The following is a 20,946-nucleotide window of genomic DNA, read 5'->3' on the forward strand; positions in this document are numbered from 1 at the left end:
CACACTTTTCTTTTTTTTTCTGTGCCGCGCTGCTTGCTTGATCTTTGTTCTCCAACCAGGGATTGAACCCCTGCCTCTTGCGGTGGACACAGCGTCCTAACCTCAGGACTGCTAGGGAATTGCCTCCACTGCACTATCTTGGCCTAACCCCGTCTTGCCTCTTGCCTGAATTATGACTTTATCCTCCTGACTGGTCTCCCTGCTTGTGCCCTTACCCCTCTAGTCCTCACTGCTACAGTGGTAGAGTGAGTCTTCTGACACAGAAGTCAGATTCTGTCGCTCCTCTGCTCCAGTGGTGGTCTGTCTCAGCAAACCCGCGCTCTGGTGCTCTGGTCCCCTGCCCTATCTCTGACCTCATCTCATCACCCTCCCTCTCTCTCACCCCACTCTTCCAGCCCTCTAGCTTCTGTGCTGATTCTCCCCTGTGGTATCTCCATGGCTCCCTCCTTCACCTGAGGTCTTTGTTAAATTTATCAGACAGGTCTTTAATGATCACCCTGTATAAGATAACAGCAGTCCGTTGTGCATCTGTTAACGCTTTTTTTCTTGGCAGCACATATCACCATCGAGACATACTGTGCATTCAGTCTGTGTATTGTCTGTTTCCTCTCACCTGATCTCAGGCTAGTCCCTGAGGATAGGGATGTGTCTCTTTTATCTTTTTTATTCACTCCTGTGTCCTCAGTGCTTAGAATAGTAGTAGATGCTCAATATTATTTGTTGACTGTGTGAGTGAATGAGTGAACATGCAGTCCCTACTTTGAGGAAGCTTGCAGTCTAGTGGAGGAACTGAAAATAACCAAGAGATACCACATGCTAGTGTCTACCAGTAAAGTGCTGATAGTTGAGAAGTCTCCCAGCTCTTGTTTTATTTCCAGCCTTTGTGACTAGGTGGGCTTCCCTCGTAGCTTAGTCAGTAAAGAATCTGCCTGTGATGCAGGAGACCTGGGTTTGATTCCTGGGTCAGGAAGATCCCCTGGAGAAGGAAATGGCAAACCACTCCAGTATTCTTGCCTGGAGAATCCCATGGATGGAGGAGCCTGGCAGGCTGTAGTCCATGGGGTCGCAAGAGTCGGACATGACTTGGCGGCTAAACCAACCACCACCAGTGACAAGGTGTCTGGTATCTTGAGTATCAGCTTACAGAAGGTGTGTGTGTGTATTTGGTTGTAAATCCTTTCAGAGTCTCTCTGCATGGTTCTATCATAGGACATTTAGGATTTCTTTCAGATGTTGAACTTGAAAGTCTGTGCCATCTCACAGGATTTGTGTTGGGTACTTGATATGCTGTACTGATCCCCAACCCTAGTGATGCCTAGGGAAAAGGATTTTCATTTTGCTGATAGCCTGGAAAGTTTTATTAACAATTAAATTTAAACACATCAACAAACTATAATCAAGTAGTGATACTGTTTTAATGACTTGTCCATAGTGGTTCATTGTCAAAAATATGTCAAATTTGGATTCTGCAGTTTTGTTAATATTAAAGTAGTTAATTTGAAGATAAAGATTGATAGGTATGCTCATAAAATTTTCCTGTCATCATCACTTTTGTCTTGATGTAGGTCAGAGTAATAGAAACAAGGTGTAAAGTTTATGGGTGCTGAATCTAAAGGATTTGGTTGATGGTGGTTAACATGAAACAGAACAAAGAAACCATCATGGACCAAAAAAAGATAATATATGGATAAAAGAAGAATAAGGAGTTGAATTTGGAAATAAAGTTCAAACTTAAAATTTAGTAATAAAACATATGCACCTGAGTTTCTGCGTAAAATACTCTGAACACTCACGAAAACTTGAATCCATTTTGAGAATTTTTGTGCTGAGGTAATATAGATCCTCAAGAGTGTTCAGTCTTTTTCCCAGCCTTTTTGAAGCCTTTTCTTCCTAACCTTTTGAATAGGAAAAGGTGTTCATTTTTTAAATTAATCAGTTAACCCTTGGTTGCACTGGGTTTTGTTGCTGCAGGCGGGCTTTCTCTGGTCGCAGAGTGGGGGCTACCCTTCTTTCAGGTGTGCGGGCTTCTTGTTGTGGAGGCTTCTCTCATCGCAGGTGGGCTCTAGGCACACGGGCTTTAGTAGTTGGGGCTCTTAGGCTTAGTTGCTCCATGGCATGTGGAGTCTTCCCAGACCAGGGATTGAACCCGTGTCCCCTTCACTGGCAGGCGGATTCTTATCCACTGTACCACCAGGGAAATCCAAGTGTTCATTTTTAGATTTATTCGTTCATTTATTCATTTGTCCTACAAGCTTTTATTGAGTGCCTACTTCCAGGTTGGATACTGTTCATGAACAAGACAGAATGGAAGCCATTGCTTTTGTGAAGCGTCTGATGTAAATACCAGTAGATAAGCAAAAATACCAGTGTATTTACGTATTGTACAGGTAGAGATAAAATACTGTAGTCTTTTCAAGAGATAGGTCTGAAAGGATGTGAAGTAGAGACCCTAAAGTTTCTTTACACTCTTTTTAGGGTAACTTATTCAGAAAGACTACCGTAAATAGGTAATGCTATGCACACAGTACAAAATTCAAAACTTGCAAAGGATATGGAGTGAAAGGTGGATCTCTTTCCCACCTTTCTTCTCTAGCCACCCTGTTTCTCAGTCTTGATTCTTCTTTCAGAGGTTTTCTGTGTGCACGTGTGTGTGTGTGTGTAGTAGGCTGTTGCACACAAGTCAGGTAGTTAGCTTATACAAGTTAGTACCGCAGTGCATTGCAAGGAAAAGGTGACAGTTTTTGTTTAATAGAGCAAAAGCTTGCCAGTTTTTCCTAGAAATGTATTTGAACCCAGGCCACTAGAATACCTATGATTTTTGAATACTTACCTAGTTTTATTGAGGTTTGTTTACCTTAAATGCCAGGGATCCTTCTAGAGTGGGGAACTTGTAGGAATCGAGTGGTTGTCTCTGTGTGTGTGTGTGTGTGTGTGTGAGAGAGAGAGAGAGAGATCAGTTCTTTCGAGAGGGGGATGTGTTGTCAGTGGGCTGTGTGTGTCAGGAGAGTGCTGTCAAATGGAAGCTACTTGCCTTCAAGCTTCTTAAAAGCAGCTCAGCAGTCCTGTGGGTCAGAGTGTATTTTCTGATTTCTGAAATCTCATTCTTTAGACTACTCAGAGTTGACCTTTTAAGCCATAGCGTCTTTTTCTCAGGATGGTGTATGGTAGGCAGCTGTTCACTTTAGCCGTATCCCTTGTCCCCAGCTGTGGAGTGGGGAGGAGGGAGAATTCTGAGTGGAGTTGTGGCTTTTCAGCTCCTCCTGAGACAGACTGTGAGATGATAGAAAATGTATATACTGATCTCTATTCCTGGTTCCTGGCACAGAGCTCCTTAGACTCTTCTGATTTCCAAAGTGTCATCACTAGGAGTGTCTCTTGTTCTAATATTGGTCCTTGACTTCTGTTCCTCCACAGGACTCCTGAAACTTGTAATTACCTGTGTGATATGAGTGTCTTTTTCTAACAAGGCAGCTCTGGGTGGACTCCTGAATGGTTCTTGGATGAGAACTGGTCACCAGAAAGGCCAAGCAATGATTTGAAGCTTGAAATTTTCAGCAAACCCCCTCCCCCCTCCCCCACAACACACACTTCTTTTGAGAAGGGAGAAAATCTGAAAATGGAGTTAAATGTTTGATCATGCCTATATAGTGAAGCCTCTGTGGGGTTGGGAGAACTTCCAGTGGGCAGACACATCCACGCGGGGAGGATGATGCGCCCAGACTCCATGGGAGCAGAGCCTCCTGCACGCAGGACAGGACCTTTCTTCACCAGGCTGTTCCCCTGTGTCCTTTCATTAACTGTAAATGTAAGGAAGTGTTTCCCTGAGGTCTGGAGGAACCCAAGGAGAGGGGTCATTGGCACCTCTGATCTGTAGCTGGTTGGTCAGAAGCACAGGTTATAACCTGTGAGGGGGACTGCCATCTGAAGGGGGACAGGGACAGTCTCGTAGGACTGAGACCGTAACCTATGGGATCTCTAGGTAGACACTTTCTCTGAGAGGATAGTGGCAGAATTGAGTTAAATTGTGGGACACCCAGCTGGCATTGCAGAGACTTGGCTTGGTGTGGAAAACCCCACACACATTTGCTGATTGGAAGTCTTAGACGTCAGAGCCAAGCATTAGTCATCAGAAGCCTTCTGTGTGAGCAGCAGAGACTCACAGGGAAGAAGCACACAGTAGGGAAGAGCTGGGTTTTTCCTACTCAGGAAGAAAGAAAACTGTTCTTTTCCCTTCTCACAGACCAGACCTTTAACTTCTCTCTGTCTTTCTAACATTCCCTCACAGGGAGAACTGGGTGTGGGAAGGTATGACTGAAAAAGGTCATTGCCCGTGTAACCTGATTTAATATGAAATAGAAACAGATTACTAGAATGAAACACCCATATTCAAATGTGAGCACCAAAAGTATTGGCAAAACAAACAGGAAGTGATTTTTAAACTTTCTTTTTGACGTCTCACTGTTCACGTTGTGTTCTGCGGCTGCTTGCTTAGTGCAGCTAACCAGAAGTGGGCTGTTCCTGTGAGTCGAGTTACGTATCTGAGGCACAGAAAAGAATCTGATGCTAGGAGGGATTGGGGGCAAGAGGAGAAGGGGACGACAGAGGATGAGATGGCTGGATGGCATCACTGACTGGATGGACGTGAGCCTGAGTGAACTCCGGGAGTTGGTGATGGACAGGGAGGCCTGGCGTGCTGCGATTCATGAGGTCGCAAAGAGCCCGACACGACTGAGTGACTGAACTCAACTGAAGAGTGTGTGTGTTTGTGTGCTTTGTCCAAATGCACTTAATAAAACAAATTGTAGGCAGTGTGGGATGGGTTTTAACCCCCTTTAAAATGCGAAATTAGTAACTCAAGTGTCGTAAAGCATTATCTTATGTTGTGGTATTTGTGAGCACTTCCAAAAAGAGATAAAGAGAGTGAATTTCTACTCCAGGAAAAAGCTTATTACAGAAAGAATAAAAATTTAAAGCAAGTGGAAGCAAAATGTTATAAAGAGAAGAAGAAAAGAGTATTATAAACATAAAAAAGAAATGATCCCTTAGGTAGACTTTCTTTGTATATAGTTAGTTGATCTCTTTGTTCGTAAAAGAGGAAAGAAAAAAGTCCTTTTAAAGAATTGCCTGGAAGACTGTTATTTAACACTTCTCATTTGCCTTATGAGAGCAGCTTAGCAATGATGAACAGAAATAGATAGGAACTCATACACACAGTGCTGCTACTCCTATAAAGAGGAATGGTGGTGATTTTTTTTGGAATATTTAAGAATCCTAGTAAAATATGCCATAAGAAAAGTTATATGCTTTTGTAAAACACTTTTTATAATGAATACCATGAGCTAATATATTTTTAGTAATTGGAACTTTTGATTATTTGCTTGTTTACTAAATGACTTGTTTACTAGACTTATATTCAGTCGTCATTTACTGAGTGTGCTGAGCCCTGACTCAGGGTTTTTATACTTATCACTGCAATGGTGATTTCTTCCCTGGAGATTTTGTAGTTTGGATAGACTGTGTTTAATAATAGTAAAACGAAACCTTTAGATTTTATTGGTAAAATGAGTTAGTCTCTGTATGTAATAACTATATTTCTATGATATTTTCATTGGTATGACACCTGTTTAATAAGGAACTAACTTGGTATCATTCTTCAGGTAGGCACTCTTGAGTGACTTTTTCTTTCAAAAAGGATTTTTTTTTTAAGTACAGAAGTAATTGTGGTGTCTGTAAAGAATACTTCAAACTGAGGGGTTTAAGCTGTGTAGAGTAACACAGTAGGGGAAAGAGAAGGTGGGATGATTTGAGAGAGTAGCATTGAAACATATGTATTACCATATGTAAAGTAGATGGCCAGTGGGAATTCGCTGTATGACACGGGGAGTCCAAAGCTCTGTGACAACCTAGAGGGGTGGGTTGGGGAGGGAGGTGGGAGGGAAGTTTAAGAGGGAGGGGACGTACGTATACTTGTGGCTGATTCATGTTGATGTATGGCAGAAATCGTCACAATGCTGTAATTATCCTCCAATTAAAATATAAAATAAAAAAAGACGTGTAGAATACAGAATCTGAGCTCTTGAGGAGCTTTAAACTGTTGCAAGATGCAAATTAGAGTGTAAAATTAGAGACGTGATGGAGAGGAATTTGAAGGAGACTGAAAATGAGGTGGAATATTAGGGACAGTTGCTTGGGGGGTGTGACACCACACCTGAATGTCTTGGTTGGATTTAGGTAGCCGATGAAAATATTCCAGGTGGGAGACATTGGGCCAGGTAGGTCATGGAAGGTCATGCCTGGATGTATAGCCCTTGAAAGCCTGTTTGTCCTGAAACATTTTGAGGACCACAGACTGTTGGCTCATGGCTGTGTTTGGGCTGCAAGATGATTAAGAATTTAAAAAATATTAGTATCCAACATACTAATATTGAAAATTTTCAAATAAGGAATCTTGTCTTGATCTCTGTGAAACCAGGGCCCAGGGTCAGCTCCCATTTGTTGTGGTGGTTAAGATGTTCTTCCCTTTTGAAGGTAGAGTTAGGGGGAAATGTTTCTTGTGCCCTTGTAGATTTCTGTCAAAAATGGAAAGAAGAGAAAAAGGATTCCATGTTTCAAGAAAAATGGGAGAGGGCCTATTTCTTTGTGGAGATGAAAATGTTATTACCTCTTTACTTTGGAAACATGATGTGTCTCTGTCAGAATGATCTGATGGACTTCAGACACGTAGGTGCTGCCCAGGCCCCTTGGGTGGCGTTTGAGGTTTGATGTCTGAGGTAGTGAAGAGCTTGGGCCCCGGAGTCAGTCAGGGAGGGAGCCCTGGCTCTTACACTCACTAGTCTCTGATCTTGAGCAAATTACTTTACACCTCATCTTCTCCTATTTCATTGTACTGTGGGAAGGTTAAGTGAAATTATTTATTATATATAACACTTAGTCCAGGGACTGGCACAAGTCAGTATTCAGTGTCAGCTATGTAAATATATAACCCAGAAAAAGGCAATTGCTACTTCATTGCAACTTGAGGTTGGAGAAAATTGTAGTAAGAAGGTGGTTTAGGGAAATTTCTGAACCTCAGTTGTCTGCTTATTAATTCAGCTAGGCAGTGTGCTGTGTTCAGTGAATAAGGCCCCGACTTTCATAGGGTCTGGCATGGAGTTAGATAACTAAGGCAGGAATTACAGTACAGTGTGATATTTGAAGTAGATCTTAACATGGTGTAGTTCAGTGATTCCCGTGGTTTAATCGTCTGTGGCAGTTTTAGTGTCGGCAGAGACAGCGGACGGGGCAGACGGCGTACTCGGTGATGGCGGCAACTGAACGTGTCCCGCCACCTTGCCTTCCTCAGACCGTCTGCTGTGGAGCCGCTACCGTTGATATGGCAGAAGAAAAGGAGACAGAAGCCTTTCTCTGGATACGGATAGTTCTTATCCTCTCCCTCTCTCCCTGCTCTGCCCCCACCCCAGTCTGTGCTGGGAAAAAGAAAATTAAGAGGGGAGACCAACCCAACTAGTGTCTGAGGGAGGAAAAAGGATATTATTCCTCCTCATTCCCACAGACTTGAAAACAAAAAAAGTCAACAGAGAACCCTACCAGTTGTGAACCTGCGGCTGCCACTGGAACCAGAAAAATCCTTCAAGATCCGTCTGTTATTTTTTATTTCATGATATAAGTACTACGTACCATTAAAAATTCGTACTTTACTGCATATTGAGGAAATTATTTTAAATGCATAAAAGAAAACTAATGAGGCAACTTACATTTATTTAAAAAATAATCCCTGTGAATTGCTCTGCTTTGAAGCTAAAACTTTTTTTTTTTTTTTAAGTACAAATATAGTGCTGTGGGTGCAGAAGGCAATGGCACCCCACTCCAGCACTCTTACCTGGAAAATCCCATGGATGGCGAAGCCTGGTAGGCTGCAGTCTATGGGGTTGCTAAGAGTTGGACACGACTGAGCAACTTCACTTTCACTTTTCATTTTCGTGCATTGGAGAAGGAAATGGCAACCCACTCCAGTGTTCTTGCCTGGAGAATCCCATGGACGGGGCAGCCTCATGGGCTGCCTTCTATGGGGTCACACAGAGTCGGACACGACTGAAGCGACTTAGCAGCATAGTGCTGTGGGAGAAAAAGTAAGGGAGGTGAATTCTTCTGGGTTTGAGAATGTGTGAGGCTTGGAAGGACTTGGGGCAGAGGACTTGAGCAGGGACTTGTGGAGAGTATGCTGTGGTCAGACTGAGCAGAAGTGGCCAAGGGCCGTTGAGGCAACAGTTCACAGTAGAGCGTCTGGAGAAGAACTTGGGACTGTGCCGCAGGGATTCGGAGTATCCTGAAGGATTGATTTTTCGGGCAGAAAATCAGAGTATGGATTAATATTGTGTCGTTCTGTGAATAATTTTGGAAGTGGGTGTCTGTGAAGAGAGGGGTAGGTGTTTATTATATTTAGGATCTCTGGCCAGCTCCTCCTTCCTCAGAGCATCCTCTCCTTTCTGGAGAAAGCCCCTCTTGGAGAGGAGGAGGCCACTCAACAGCCCAGAAACCAAATGGGCCAGCGTGCCCTCTCCCTTCTCTGATGGGCCCGTGTGGGTGCAGGACTTAGGAACCGCAGGTGCCAGTGTGCCCTCTCCCTTCTCTGATGGGCCCGTGTGGGTGCAGAACTCAGGCGCTGCAGGTGCCAGCGTGCCCTCTCCCTTCTGATGGGCCCATGTGGGTGCAGGACTCAGGCGCCGCCCGTCGGCCGCTTCAGCCCTTGGGACTGGGTTCTGAGGAGGCCGCTGAGGGAAGTGAGGAGCGGAGTAGCTGTATGCTGAGCACATGTCCGTGTTGTTGGCCAGGCCGTGCCTCTTGCTGCCAGCCCTAGAGGGCTGGGGTATAGGCCCATCTTCCAAGTCGAGCCCTGTAGTCCCTGTCACTCCAGTTTTCTGACCCTTTGATGTTTCTTCTAGTACATTCCTTTTGGCTACAGATTCCCAGACTTGGTTTCTGTTCTAGCAACCCAAGAACCCTGTCTAATACATCTCCTGGGTCATTTTTTAAGTTAAACTTACTAATCCAGTGCTCTGGAAGAGACGTCTATGTGTTGAGTCAGAATTTGTATTTATTTTTCTAGGAGAGCTTTTTCATTTTATTTATGGAGCAGATTTTAACATCCCTGCCTTTTTTGTGTGTGTGTGGTAAAATTTTTTTCATGCTAAAGTTTGTAAAATTTATTTTAAGTGGCCAAAAAATAATCTCGTCAAATTAGAGCAAGTGTAATAACTAAGACTGATCTGAACTGATATTTTTATGAAATGCTTACCAGCTTCATCATACCCTCCTACCCTTGATGCCTATGGTTTCTTTTTTTAGAATTAACCTAAAGAATATTTGAGAATGTGTGAATTTATATATTTTAAACCTTTTGGGTGTCAAGGAACAGATAAAAACTGAATTTTAAAAATGAAAGCTTATGAAAACTGTAGGATGCTTCTTAAAATGCACATTGTAGTCTCCAGGTTCTGTCTTGGTTAACAAGAATTTATTGCATCTTTATACAAAGTATTCTAGGTGCAGGGATGATTTTTAAAACTGTGGACGTGTTCCCTGGTCTCCAGGAATATGCTTTTCTAAACTGATTAATTAAATTTCTTTTAGCCATGTCAGTACCGTTGACGGAGAAGGCAATGGCACCCCACTCCAGTACTCTTGCCTAGAAAATCCCATGGAAGGAGGAGCCTGGTAGGATGCAGTCCATGGGGTCCCTAAGAGTCGGACACGACTGAGCGGCTTCACTTTCACTTTTCACTTTCATGCATTGGAGGAGGAAATGGCAACCCACTCCAGTGTTCTTGCCTGGAGAATCCCAGGGATGGGGGAGCCTGGTGGGCTGCCGTCTGTGGGGTCACACAGAGTCGGACACGACTGAAGCGACTTAGCAGCAGCAGCAGCAGTACAGTTGAACAAATGGCTGCTGTGTATTCTGGGTGGAATCAGATAGAAAAACTGAAAAGGCAGAACTTAAAGTACTTGGAACAACTAGAAAAAGAAGTAGGGACTTTGCTGGCAGTCCGCCTTCAATGGAATGGAATCCGCTTGCAATGCAGGAGACCTCGGTTTGATTCCTCGGTCGGGGAAGATCTGCTGGAGAAGGGATAGGCTACCCACTCCAGTATTCTTGGGTTTCCCTTGTGGCTCAGCTGGTAAAGAATCCGCCTGCAATGCGGGAGACCTGGGTTCAATCCCTGGGTTGGGAAGATCCCCTGGAGAAGGGAAAGGCTACCCACTCCAGTATTCTGGCCTGGAGAATTCCACAGTGGAAGTGAGAAATAGATTTAAGGGACTAGATCTGATAGACAGAGTGCCTGATGAACTATGGAATGAGGTTTGTGACATTGTACAGGAGACAGGGATCAGTACCATCCGCATGGAAAAGAAATGCAAAAAAGCAAAATGGCTGTCTGGGGAGGCCTTACAAATAGCTGTGAAAAGAAGAGAAGTGAAAAGCAAAGGAGAAAAGGAAAGATATAAACATCTGAATGCAGAGTTCCAAAGAAAAGCAAGAAGAGATAAGAAAGCCTTCCTCAGCGATCAATGCAAAGAAATAGAGGAAAACAACAGAATGGGAAAGACTAGAGATTTCTTCAGGAACATTAGCGATACCAAGGGAACATTTCATGCAAAGATGGGCTCGATAAAGGACAGAAATGGTATGGACCTAATAGAAGCTGAAGATATTAAGAAGAAGTGGCAAGAATACACAGAACTATACAAAAAAGATCTTCACTACTCAGATAATCACGATGGTGTGATCACTGACCTAGAGCCAGACATCCTGGAATGTGAAGTCAAGTGGGCCTTAGAAAGCATCACTACGAACAAAGCTAGTGGAGGTGATGGAATTCCAGTTGAGCTATTTCAAATCCTGAAAGATGATGCTGTGAAAGTGCTGCACTCAATATGCCAGCACATTTGGAAAACTCAGCAGTGGCCACAGGACTAGAAAAGGTCAGTTTTCATTCCAATCCCAAAGAAAGGCAATGCCAAAGAATGCTCAAACTACAGCACAATTGCACTCATCTCATACGCTAGTAAAGTAATGCTCAAACTTCTCCAAGCCAGGCTTCAGCAATATGTGAACCGTGAACTTCCTGATATTCAATCTGGTTTTAGAAAAGGCAGAGCAACCAGAGATCAAATTGCCAACATCCACTGGATCATGGCAAAGGCAAGAGAGTTGCAGAAAAACATCTATTTCTGCTTTATTGACTCTGCCAAACAAAGCCTTTGACTGTGTGGATCACAATAAACTGGAAAATTCTGAAAGAGATGGGAATACCAGACCACCTGACCTGCCTCTTGAGAAATTTGTATGCAGGTCAGGAAGCAACAGTTAGAACTGGACATGGAACAACAGGCTGGTTCCAAACAGGAAAAGGAGTACGTCAAGGCTGTATATTGTCACCCTGCTTATTTAACTTATATGCAGAGTACATGAGAAACGCTGGGCTGGAAGAAGCACAAGCTGCAATCAAGATTGCTGGGAGAAATCTCAATAACCTCAGATATGCAGATGACACCACCCTTATGGCAGAAAGTGAAGAGGAACTCAAAAGCCCCTTGATGAAAGTGAAAGAGGAGAGTGAAAAAGTTGGCTTAAAGCTCAACATTCAGAAAATGAAGATCATGGCATCCGGTCCCATCACTTCATGGGAAATAGATGGGGAAACAGTGGAAACAGTGTCAGACTTTCTTTTTCTGGGCTCCAAAATCACTGCAGATGGTGACTGCAGCCATGAAATTAAAAGAGGCTTACTCCTTGGAAGCAAAGTTATGACCAACCTAGATAGCATATTCAAAAGCAGAGACATTACTTTGCCAACAAAGGTCCGTCTAGTCAAGGCTATGGTTTTTCCAGGGGTCATGTATGGATGTGAGAGTTGGACTGTGAAGAAGGCTGAGCGCCGAAGAATTGATGCTTTTGAACTGTGGTGTTGGAGAAGACTCTTGCGAGTCCCTTGGACTGCAAGGAGCTCCAACCAGTCCATTCTAAAGGAGATCAGCCCTGGGATTTCTTTGGAAGGACTGATGCTAAAGCGGAAACTCCAGTACTTTGGCCACCTCATTCGAAGAGTTGACTCATTGGAAAAGACCCTGATGCTGGGAGGGATTGGGGGCAGGAGGAGAAGGGGACGACAGAGGATGAGATGGCTGGATGGCATCACTGATTCGATAGATGTGAGTCTCAGTGAGCTCCAGGAGTTGGTGATGGACAGGGAGGCCTGGCGTGCTGTGATTCATGGAGTCGCAGAGTCGGACACGACTGAGCAACTAAACTGACTGACTGACTGACTGACAGTCCATGGGGTCGCAGAGTCGAACACTACTGAGCAACTTTCATTTTCACTTTTCTTGGTGGTCCAGTGGTTAGGCACTTTCACAGCTTGGACCCAGATTCAATCCCTGGTTGGGGAACTAAGATTCCACAAGCCATGGGGGTACGGCGTAAAAAAAAAAAAAAACCCCGCCTGTGCTTTTCAAGTACATCAGGGTGGAGGCAAAATACTGAGAGAGTCAATCTTGGGCTTTAAGAGATGGATGGAATTTAGATAGATAGGAAGGCAGGGAAAAGGTATGTTAGGAGAAGGGGGCCCACTATGATTGGGATTGGGGGTTGGAATGAGCTTGTTGCGCGCCTGAGACTGAGTGCATGAACTTCCGGTGGGCCTAGTGGTGAGGAAGGGGAAGGCTGAGGGTCTGGAACCTTGACTTCAGAGGATTAGGACTTTGGTTTGGGGACTTTGGAGAACCATAATTGTCCTTCAAAGAGTTGTTGTGGAAAGTCTTGAGATTGAAATGCTGGACTTTTCACCAAAGGGTTGTTGGGAAAATGCTTCTCTCTCCTAGAATTGAGAGCCATGGCAGCAAGCAATGAAGTGAAGGAATGAAGTAAGAGGTGTTGCAGTCAAAGGAATGGACAGATTTAATGATGGTATGTTAAAGATGAAGGGTGTTTTGGTTAAAAGTCACTTTTAAATTTTGATCTGGGTGACAGGAAAAATGGAAATTTAGAAGAGAAGTTGTTTTTGGAGAGAAGATGGAACTTTGGTGTTTGTCATGTCAGATCTGAAGTAATGCGATGAACTGATGCCGTGGGATTAGAGGTGGAATGAGAAGTCAGGGCTGTGGGTAGAGAGCTGAGTGTTAGGGACTGAGATGGGGAGAATGGAGAGCCAGCTTCGAGAGAAGATGCACAGAGAGGCCTGAACCCGGGCCGCACTGCAGCCAGAGAGGCAGCAGGACATTTCAGAGGGGAACGGCTGGCAATAGTGGCAGACCTGGAGCAGAGTGAACGCCAGATAGGGTGGACAGTGTCTGTGGAAAGTGCTTCCAGTGAAACAGTGAGAGCGGACTTGTAGATTTGGTTGATTAGGACAGGTTTTAGAAAAGGAATGTACTTTCTTCTGAGATTGTGGTTGGATAAAAGATGAAACCTAGAGTCTGAATTGTACTGGTGGGAATTTGAGGAAACTCAGATGACCCCATCCTTCTGAGAAAGAGAAGTGAAGTGTATTTACTGAAAGTGGTCTGGTGATAGCAATTTGAGAGGCAAGAAGTCTGGAAGAGTTGCTGTGGTTTGGTTTTGATTGAATTGGTAGTTTTTAAGGTTGGGGGTTGAATGGTATGTATCCTTACAAACAGTTGGTCGGCCTAACTGTGTATAGAGCACCACAGAGGATAAACTATGAGCAGGAGAGACACTTGTAGAGCTCTGGTAATTTATAATCTAGTGGGTTCAAAAGAGGATAGGATATATGGTGTTTGCTTTGTACATTTCCTTATCCCTTTTCAAGGAGGAGCTAGAGAGGGGAAAGGGAACAGGGTAGATGTTCCAAGATTGGGGACTGATTTGGGAGTATATTGTATAGGATAGGAAGAGTGGGAAGCTGACTTAAGAGTCTTATCATCTGTAAAATGGTAATAAACAGTGCCTAATTACTGTAGTTGTTGTGAAACCCAAGTGAAGAAAGATAAGTGCCCCAGGTCCATTTTGAGCATTCAGGAATTGTTAGCCATTGTTACTAAGGCCAGAACCACTGAAGGAATCACAGTGATCAACATACAGTTGTGTTGTAAAAGAACCTTGTCCAGAATGCTTTAGGAACAGAGGAGTGACTATTGCTGAATTGGGAAGTTGGAAATAATGGGAAAGAAGTAAATCTGGGTATTGAAGGGTGAGTATAAGTTTGCTGTCACTACTTTAATACAAATTGTGCAGGCATTGAAAAAAGACTCTGATTATAACAGTCTAACACAACTGTGTAGGATAGACTTCAGTGTGTAATGTGATCCAGAAATACAGGAGCTGGGAAAGAAAGTACTTAATCCGTAAATGGAGCTGTGAGGGTTTACTTGGAAAGGGTTTTATATGGAAAGAGGTATGACCTAAGGTTATATTAGTTAGGTGAAAAAGTAATAGTGATTTCAGATTGTGAATTTTAAAATCATCATCAGTTCAGTTCAGTTGCTCAGTCATTTCCGACTCTTTGCAACCCTGTGAATCAGTGTCTCTTTTGCTGTCTCGTACACAGGGTTATTGTTACCATCTTTCTAAATTCCATATATATGTGTTAGTATACTGTATTGGTGTTTTTCTTTCTGACTTACTTCACTCTGTATAATAGGCTCCAGTTTCATCCACCTCATTAGAACTGATTCAAATGTATTCTTTTTAATGGCTGAGTAATACTCCATTGTGTATATGTACCACAGCTTTCTTATCCATTCATCTGCTGATGGACATCTAGGTTGCTTCCATGTCCTGGCTATTATAAACAGTGCTGCGATGAACATTGGGGCACACGTGTCTCTTTCCCTTCTGGTTTCCTCAGTGTGTATGCCCAGCACTGGGATTGCTGGGTCATAAGGCAGTTCTATTTCCAGTTTTTTAAGGAATCTCCACACTGTTCTCCATAGTGGCTGTACTAGTTTGCATTCCTACCAACAGTGTAAGAGGGTTCCCTTTTCTCCACACCCTCTCCAGCATTTATTACTTGTAGACTTGTGGATCACAGCCATTCTGACTGGTGTGAAATGGTACCTCATTGTGGTTTTGATTTGCATTTCTCTGATAATGAGTGATGTTGAGCATCTTTTCATGTGTTTGTGAGCCATCTGTATGTCTTCTTTGGAGAAATGTCTATTTAGTTCTTTGGCCCATTTTTTGATTGGGTCAGTTATTTTTCTGGAGTTGAGCTGTAGGAGTTGCTTGTATATTTTTGAGATTAGTTGTTTGTCAGTTGCTTCATTTGCTATTATCTTCTCCCATTCTGAAGGCTGTCTTTTCACCTTGCTAATAGTTTCCTTTGATGTGCAGAAGCTTTTAAGGTTAATTAGGTCCCATTTGTTTATTTTTGCTTTTATTTCCAATATTCTGGGAGGTGGGTCATAGAGGATCCTGCTGTGATGTATGTCAGAGAGTGATGTATAGAACAGTCTTATGGACTCTGTGGGAGAGGGAGAGGGTGGGGAGATCTGGGAGAATGGCATTGAAACATGTAAAATATCATGTATGAAACGAGTTGCCAGTCCAGGTTCCATGCACGATACTGGATGCTTGGGGCTAGTGCACTGGGACGACCCAGAGGGATGGTATAGGGAGGGAGGAGGGAGGAGGGTTCAGGATGGGGAACACATGTATACCTGTGGCGGATTCATTATGATATTTGGCATAACTAATCAATTTTGTAAAGTTTAAAAATAAAAAAAATAATAAAAAAAAAGAATCAAGTCAACAAACCCCCCCCCCCAAAAAAAAACATCATCATCAGTTCAGTTCAGTTGCTCAGTTGTTTCTGACTCTTTGCAACCCCGTGAGTCGTAGCACGCCAGGCCTCCCTGTCCATCACCAACTCCTGGAGTTCGCTCAAACTCACGTCCATCGAGTCGGTGATGCCATCCAGCCATCTCATCCTCTGTCGTCCCCTTCTCCTCCTGCCCCCAATCCTTCCCAGCATCAGAGTCTTTTCCAATGAGTCAACTCTTCGCATGAGGTGGCCAAGTATTGGAGTTTCCGCTTTAGCATCAGTCCTTCCAAAGAAATCCCAGGGCTGATCTCTTTGAGAATGGACTGGTTGGATCTCCTTGCAGTCCAAGGGACTCTCAAGAGTCTTCTCCAACACCACAGTTCAAAAGCATCAATTCTTCGGCGCTCAGCCTTCTTCACAGTCCAACTCTCACATCCATACATGACCACTGGAAAAACCATAGCCTTGACTAGACGGACCTTTGTTGGCAAAGCAATGTCTCTGCTTTTGAATATACTATCTAGGTTGGTCATAACTTTCCTTCCAAGGAGTAAGCGTCTTTTAATTTCATGGCTGCAGTCACCATCTTCAGTGATTTTGGAGCCCAGAAAAATAAAGTCTGCCACTGTTTCCCCTGTTTCCCCATCTATTTCCCATGAAGTGATGGGACCAATGTCATGATCTTCATTTTCTAAATGTTGAGCTTTAAGCCAACTTTTTCACTCTCCACTTTCACTTTCATCAAGAGGCTTTTGAGTTCCTCTTCACTTTCTGCCATAAGGGTGGTGTCATCTGCATATCTGAGGTTATTGAGATTTCTCCCGGCAATCTTGATTCCAGCTTGTGCTTCTTCCAGTCCAGCGTTTCTCATGATGTACTCTGCATATAAGTTAAATAAGCAGGGTGACAGTATACAGCCTTGACGTACTCCTTTTCCTATTTGGAACCAGTCTGTTGTTCCATGTCCAGTTCTAACTGTTGCTTCCTGACCTGCATACAGATTTCTCAAGAGGCAGTTCAGGTGGTCTGGTATTCCCATCTCTTTCAGAATTTTCCACAGTTGATTGTGATCCACACAGTCAAAGGCTTTGGTATAGTCAATAAAGCAGAAATAGATGTTTTTCTGGAACTCTCTTGCTTTTGCCATGATCCAGTGGATGTTGGCAATTTGATCTCTGGTTCCTCTGCCTTTTCTAAAACCAGCTTGAATGTCAGGAAGTTCATGGTTCACATATTGCTGAAGCCTGGCTTGGAGAATTTTGAGCATTACTTTACTAGCGTGTGAGATGAGTGCAATTGTGCGGTAGTTTGAGCATTCTTTGGCATTGCCTTTCTTTGGGATTGGAATGAAAACTGAACCTTTTCCAGTCCTGTGGCCACTGCTGAGTATTCCAAATTTGCTGGCATATTGAGTGCAGCCCTTTCACAGCATCATCATTATAACTAGGCTTAAATACATATTTTTAAATTAAAATAGGAACTATTAACAATCAACACTTTGACAACAAGAAATAAGTTTGTTTGTTCCTGTAGCATAAAAATCCATGCCTTGGGATTCGACAGACTCTTGGAAAGCATTTGCTGCCTCCTGCTGGTTGTGGGAGTGTTTTGCCTGCAAAAGTTGATATCTTTGAAGAAGAGGAAATTGGTTGGTGAGAGGTCAGGTGAGTATGGTGGATGAGGCAAAACTTTGTAGTCCAGTTCGTTCAGTTGTGAAGTATTGGTTGTCTGACGTGTGGTGGGGTGTTGTTGTGGAGAAGGACGGCCCGTTCTGTTGACCAGTGCCAGCTGAAGGTGTTGCATCTCATTCATTTGCTGAGCATAATTCTCAGATGTAATGGTTTTGCCAGGATTCAGAAAGCTGTAGTGGATCAGATGGACAGCAGACCATCAAACAGTGACCGTGACCGTTTTTTGGTGCAAGTTTGGTTTTGGGAGGTGCTTTGGAGTTTCTTCTCAGTCCAACCAGCCACTGAACCATTGCTGGTTGTCTTATAAAATCCACTTTTCATTGCATGTCACTATCCAATGGAGAAATGGTTCCTTGTTGCATCAAATAAGAGATGACAACACCTCAAAATGACGATTTTTTAAATGTTCGATCAGATCATGAGGCACTCACTTAATCAGACCTTTTCACCTTTCTGATTTGCTTCAAATGCTGAATGACTGTAGAATGGTTGAGTTCTTCGGCAAGAGGGTCAGCTTCGATGATGCTCTCAGTTGGTGGCTGTCAGCCTCTGATGGCAGGCCACTATGCTCCTCATCTTCAGAGTTCTCGTCTCCTTTGCAAAGCTTCTTGGACCACCACTGCACTGTACGTTCATTAGCAGTTCCTGGACAAAATGCATGGGTTGATGCTGCGAGTTGTTTCCACTGCTTTACGACCCATCTTGAATTTGAATAAAAAAATCACTCAAATTTGCTTTTTGACTAACATCATTTCTATAGTCTAAAATAAGTTTAAAATAAATAGCAAGTAATGTCATTAGCAAAAAAAATAAAATGAGAAAGGTGCATTAAAGTGGTGTATAACATAAACACATTTATTTAAGAATGTATTATGATGTCAAATGGCCAAGTTCAGCAATGCAAAATTGCAATGAAGTTTTGCGCCAACCAAGTAGAATCTTTAAATTTGTGGACATAGAGGTAACCTAAGACATGGTCTGTCCAGTCACTTCAGGGAGATAGGGGCCTGAAACCAGAAGGGTGTTTATATCTGTCTATTGTGTTATTTCTGGTAAAATAATGTACAAAGGTAGAAATAATACAGATTTCTCCTGATAGATGCACAAAAGGAGTTAAATGGATGGAATGGAGAAATCTGAATAAAAATGTTTCTAAAACTGACTCCTCACACCAGCATTCAAATTAAAAAAAAGCAGGTGGAATGAGAGGTTGTAGTGCAGTTATAGGAGCATGCTAAGTCACTTCAGTCATGTCCGACTCTGTGCAACCCCATAGACGGCAGCCCATGAGGCTCCCCCATCCCTGGGATTCTCCAGGCAAGAACACTGGAGTGGGTTGCCATTTCCTTCTCCAGTGCATGAAAGTAAAAAGTGAAAGTGAAGTTGTTGAGTCTTGTCCGACTCTTAGCAACCCCATGGACTGCAGCCAACCAGGCTCCTCCGTCCATGGGACTTTCCAGGCAAGAGTGCTGGAGTGGGGTGCCATTGCCTTCTCCGTTATAGGAGCATAATCTGTACCAAATTCAGCAGCATCTGTTGCTCATTGTCACCCTTAGCTGCAGCTGATCACGCATCCTGGAGCTAGCACATGTGTGTTGTGGGAAGAAGCTGAATTTATCAGAAACATAGATATTTGGGGCAAATTCTGAATACCAAAACCAAATATTTTTGAAGACAGTTTTATTAGGTTTTTTCCATTATAAAGATATTTCACATTTACCATAGCAAACATCCCCTGTTCTGAACCCACTAGATTCTAATTAGAGTGTAATGTGTTTCTCAGAGTTCATCTTCCGTGGTACCTGCATGCTGCTCGTCACATAGGCCTGCAGTTGTTGTGAGGATATAGTACCATTCAACTGCCAAATAATTTCCTCTAAAACACAAGGATGAAGTTATTTTCTGTTAATCATTATGGCTTTTAGTTTTTATAACATTATAACTTATTTAAATACAAATTTTATAACCTGTTTTTTCCTAATAAACATTTTTAATAACCTGAACTCTGTGTACATTTTAATGTCTGTGTACCCATTGAGGGGATGGGAAAGTTATTTAAATGTTGCACTGTTGTTGTAAATGACACTTTAGATGGTAAAAGAAGGTAGTATTGGCAACCACAGTAATGATTGGGTTATCTTTCTCCATTCTCTTGAATACACATTTTTTTTAGAATATGGCAACTAACCGTCTTAAAGGACAACCACCCTCCATTTACCACCTCTTCCCCCAGTGCTCACTAATGAGAAGCAAATATGAGATTTAGTGAAAAGAGTGGTGGTATTTTACAAATCCCTTTGTCTGGATAGATCGAAGATAGCTGGGTTTTCATTACTGCTTCTGTGTTCAGACTCTTTCAGTATTTTGTTTTGAAGTATCTGAAGAAAATTGAGTCTCACATAGAGTATGTAGTGAGTTTTTTGCAGAATGTTCCTTCACTTGGGTCTGATGGTGGTTTATCCTGACTAGATTGAGGTTGTGCATTTTTGGCAGTAATATCAGAGGAGTGATGTGCCCTGGTCACTGCGGCATGTCAGAGGGTCCGTGATGTCCATGTGTCTTGGTGCTCGTGGACGTCAGTATTGATGCTTCTGATGACCTGATAATGGTGAGGTCTTTCTGGTTTCTCCGCTGTAACATAGTCATATTTGTTTTTTCTTGTAATGAGAACTTTTAAGATTTACTCTCTCAGAAACTTTCCAATATATAATACAATATTGTTAACTATAGTTACCATCCTGTACATGACATCCCTAGAACTTGTCTTAAAACGGGAAGTTTATGGAGTTCCCTGATAACCTCGTGGTTAGAATTCCAGGCTTTCATTGCCATGGCCCAGGTTCAGTTACAGGGTGGGGAACTGAGATCCCATGAGCCATGTGGCATGGCCAAAAAAACCCCCTAAAACAAACTGAAAATTTGTGCCTTTTGGCTATAGTCACACTCCACCCCCACCTTTGTCAGCCACCAATCTGTTCTGATTTTATGAGCTCAGTTTTTTTAGATTTCACATATAAGTGGGATCATACAGTATTTGTCTCAGACTTACTTCACAAAGCATAATTCCCTTCAGCTCCATCGGTGTTACAGAGAGCAGGGTTTCCTTTTTATGGGTGAGTGGTATTTCTGTGTGTGTGTCACATTTTTTTTCCCCCTGTTCATCCACTCATGGACTCTGAGGCTGTTTCTGTGTCTTGGCCATTGCTGCATTGAACACAGGTGTGCAGGTATCTCTTCAAGGTAGTGATCTGGGTTACTTGGGATAAATACCCAGAAGTGCGATTGGTGGGTCATATGGTAGTTTTATTTTTAATTTTTTTAGGAACCTTCATACTGTTTTCCTTAGTTATATTTCCTTATTTATATTCTCACAGCAGTGCACAGATTTCCCTTTTCTCCACATCCAATACTTGTTATCTCTTGTCTGTTTAATGACAGCCATTCTAACAGATCTGAACTGATATCTCATGATTTTG

General features: G+C 42.9%; 1 protein-coding gene and 1 long non-coding RNA gene across 3 annotated transcripts in view; both read left to right on the forward strand.

Moving 5' to 3' along the window:
- The window catches only part of NUDT3 (nudix hydrolase 3), a 118,578-nt gene that overhangs the window by 6,669 nt on the left and 90,963 nt on the right, over positions 1–20,946 (forward strand). The window lies entirely within an intron of this gene.
- Positions 511–7,702, forward strand: LOC129646026 (uncharacterized). Its single transcript, XR_008711638.1, has 2 exons — positions 511–1,149; positions 7,253–7,702. It is a non-coding gene; the product is annotated as an uncharacterized LOC129646026 (long non-coding RNA).

This window comes from Bubalus kerabau, chromosome 3 (genome assembly GCF_029407905.1).
Source record: "Bubalus kerabau isolate K-KA32 ecotype Philippines breed swamp buffalo chromosome 3, PCC_UOA_SB_1v2, whole genome shotgun sequence".
NCBI lineage: Eukaryota > Metazoa > Chordata > Mammalia > Artiodactyla > Bovidae > Bubalus > Bubalus kerabau.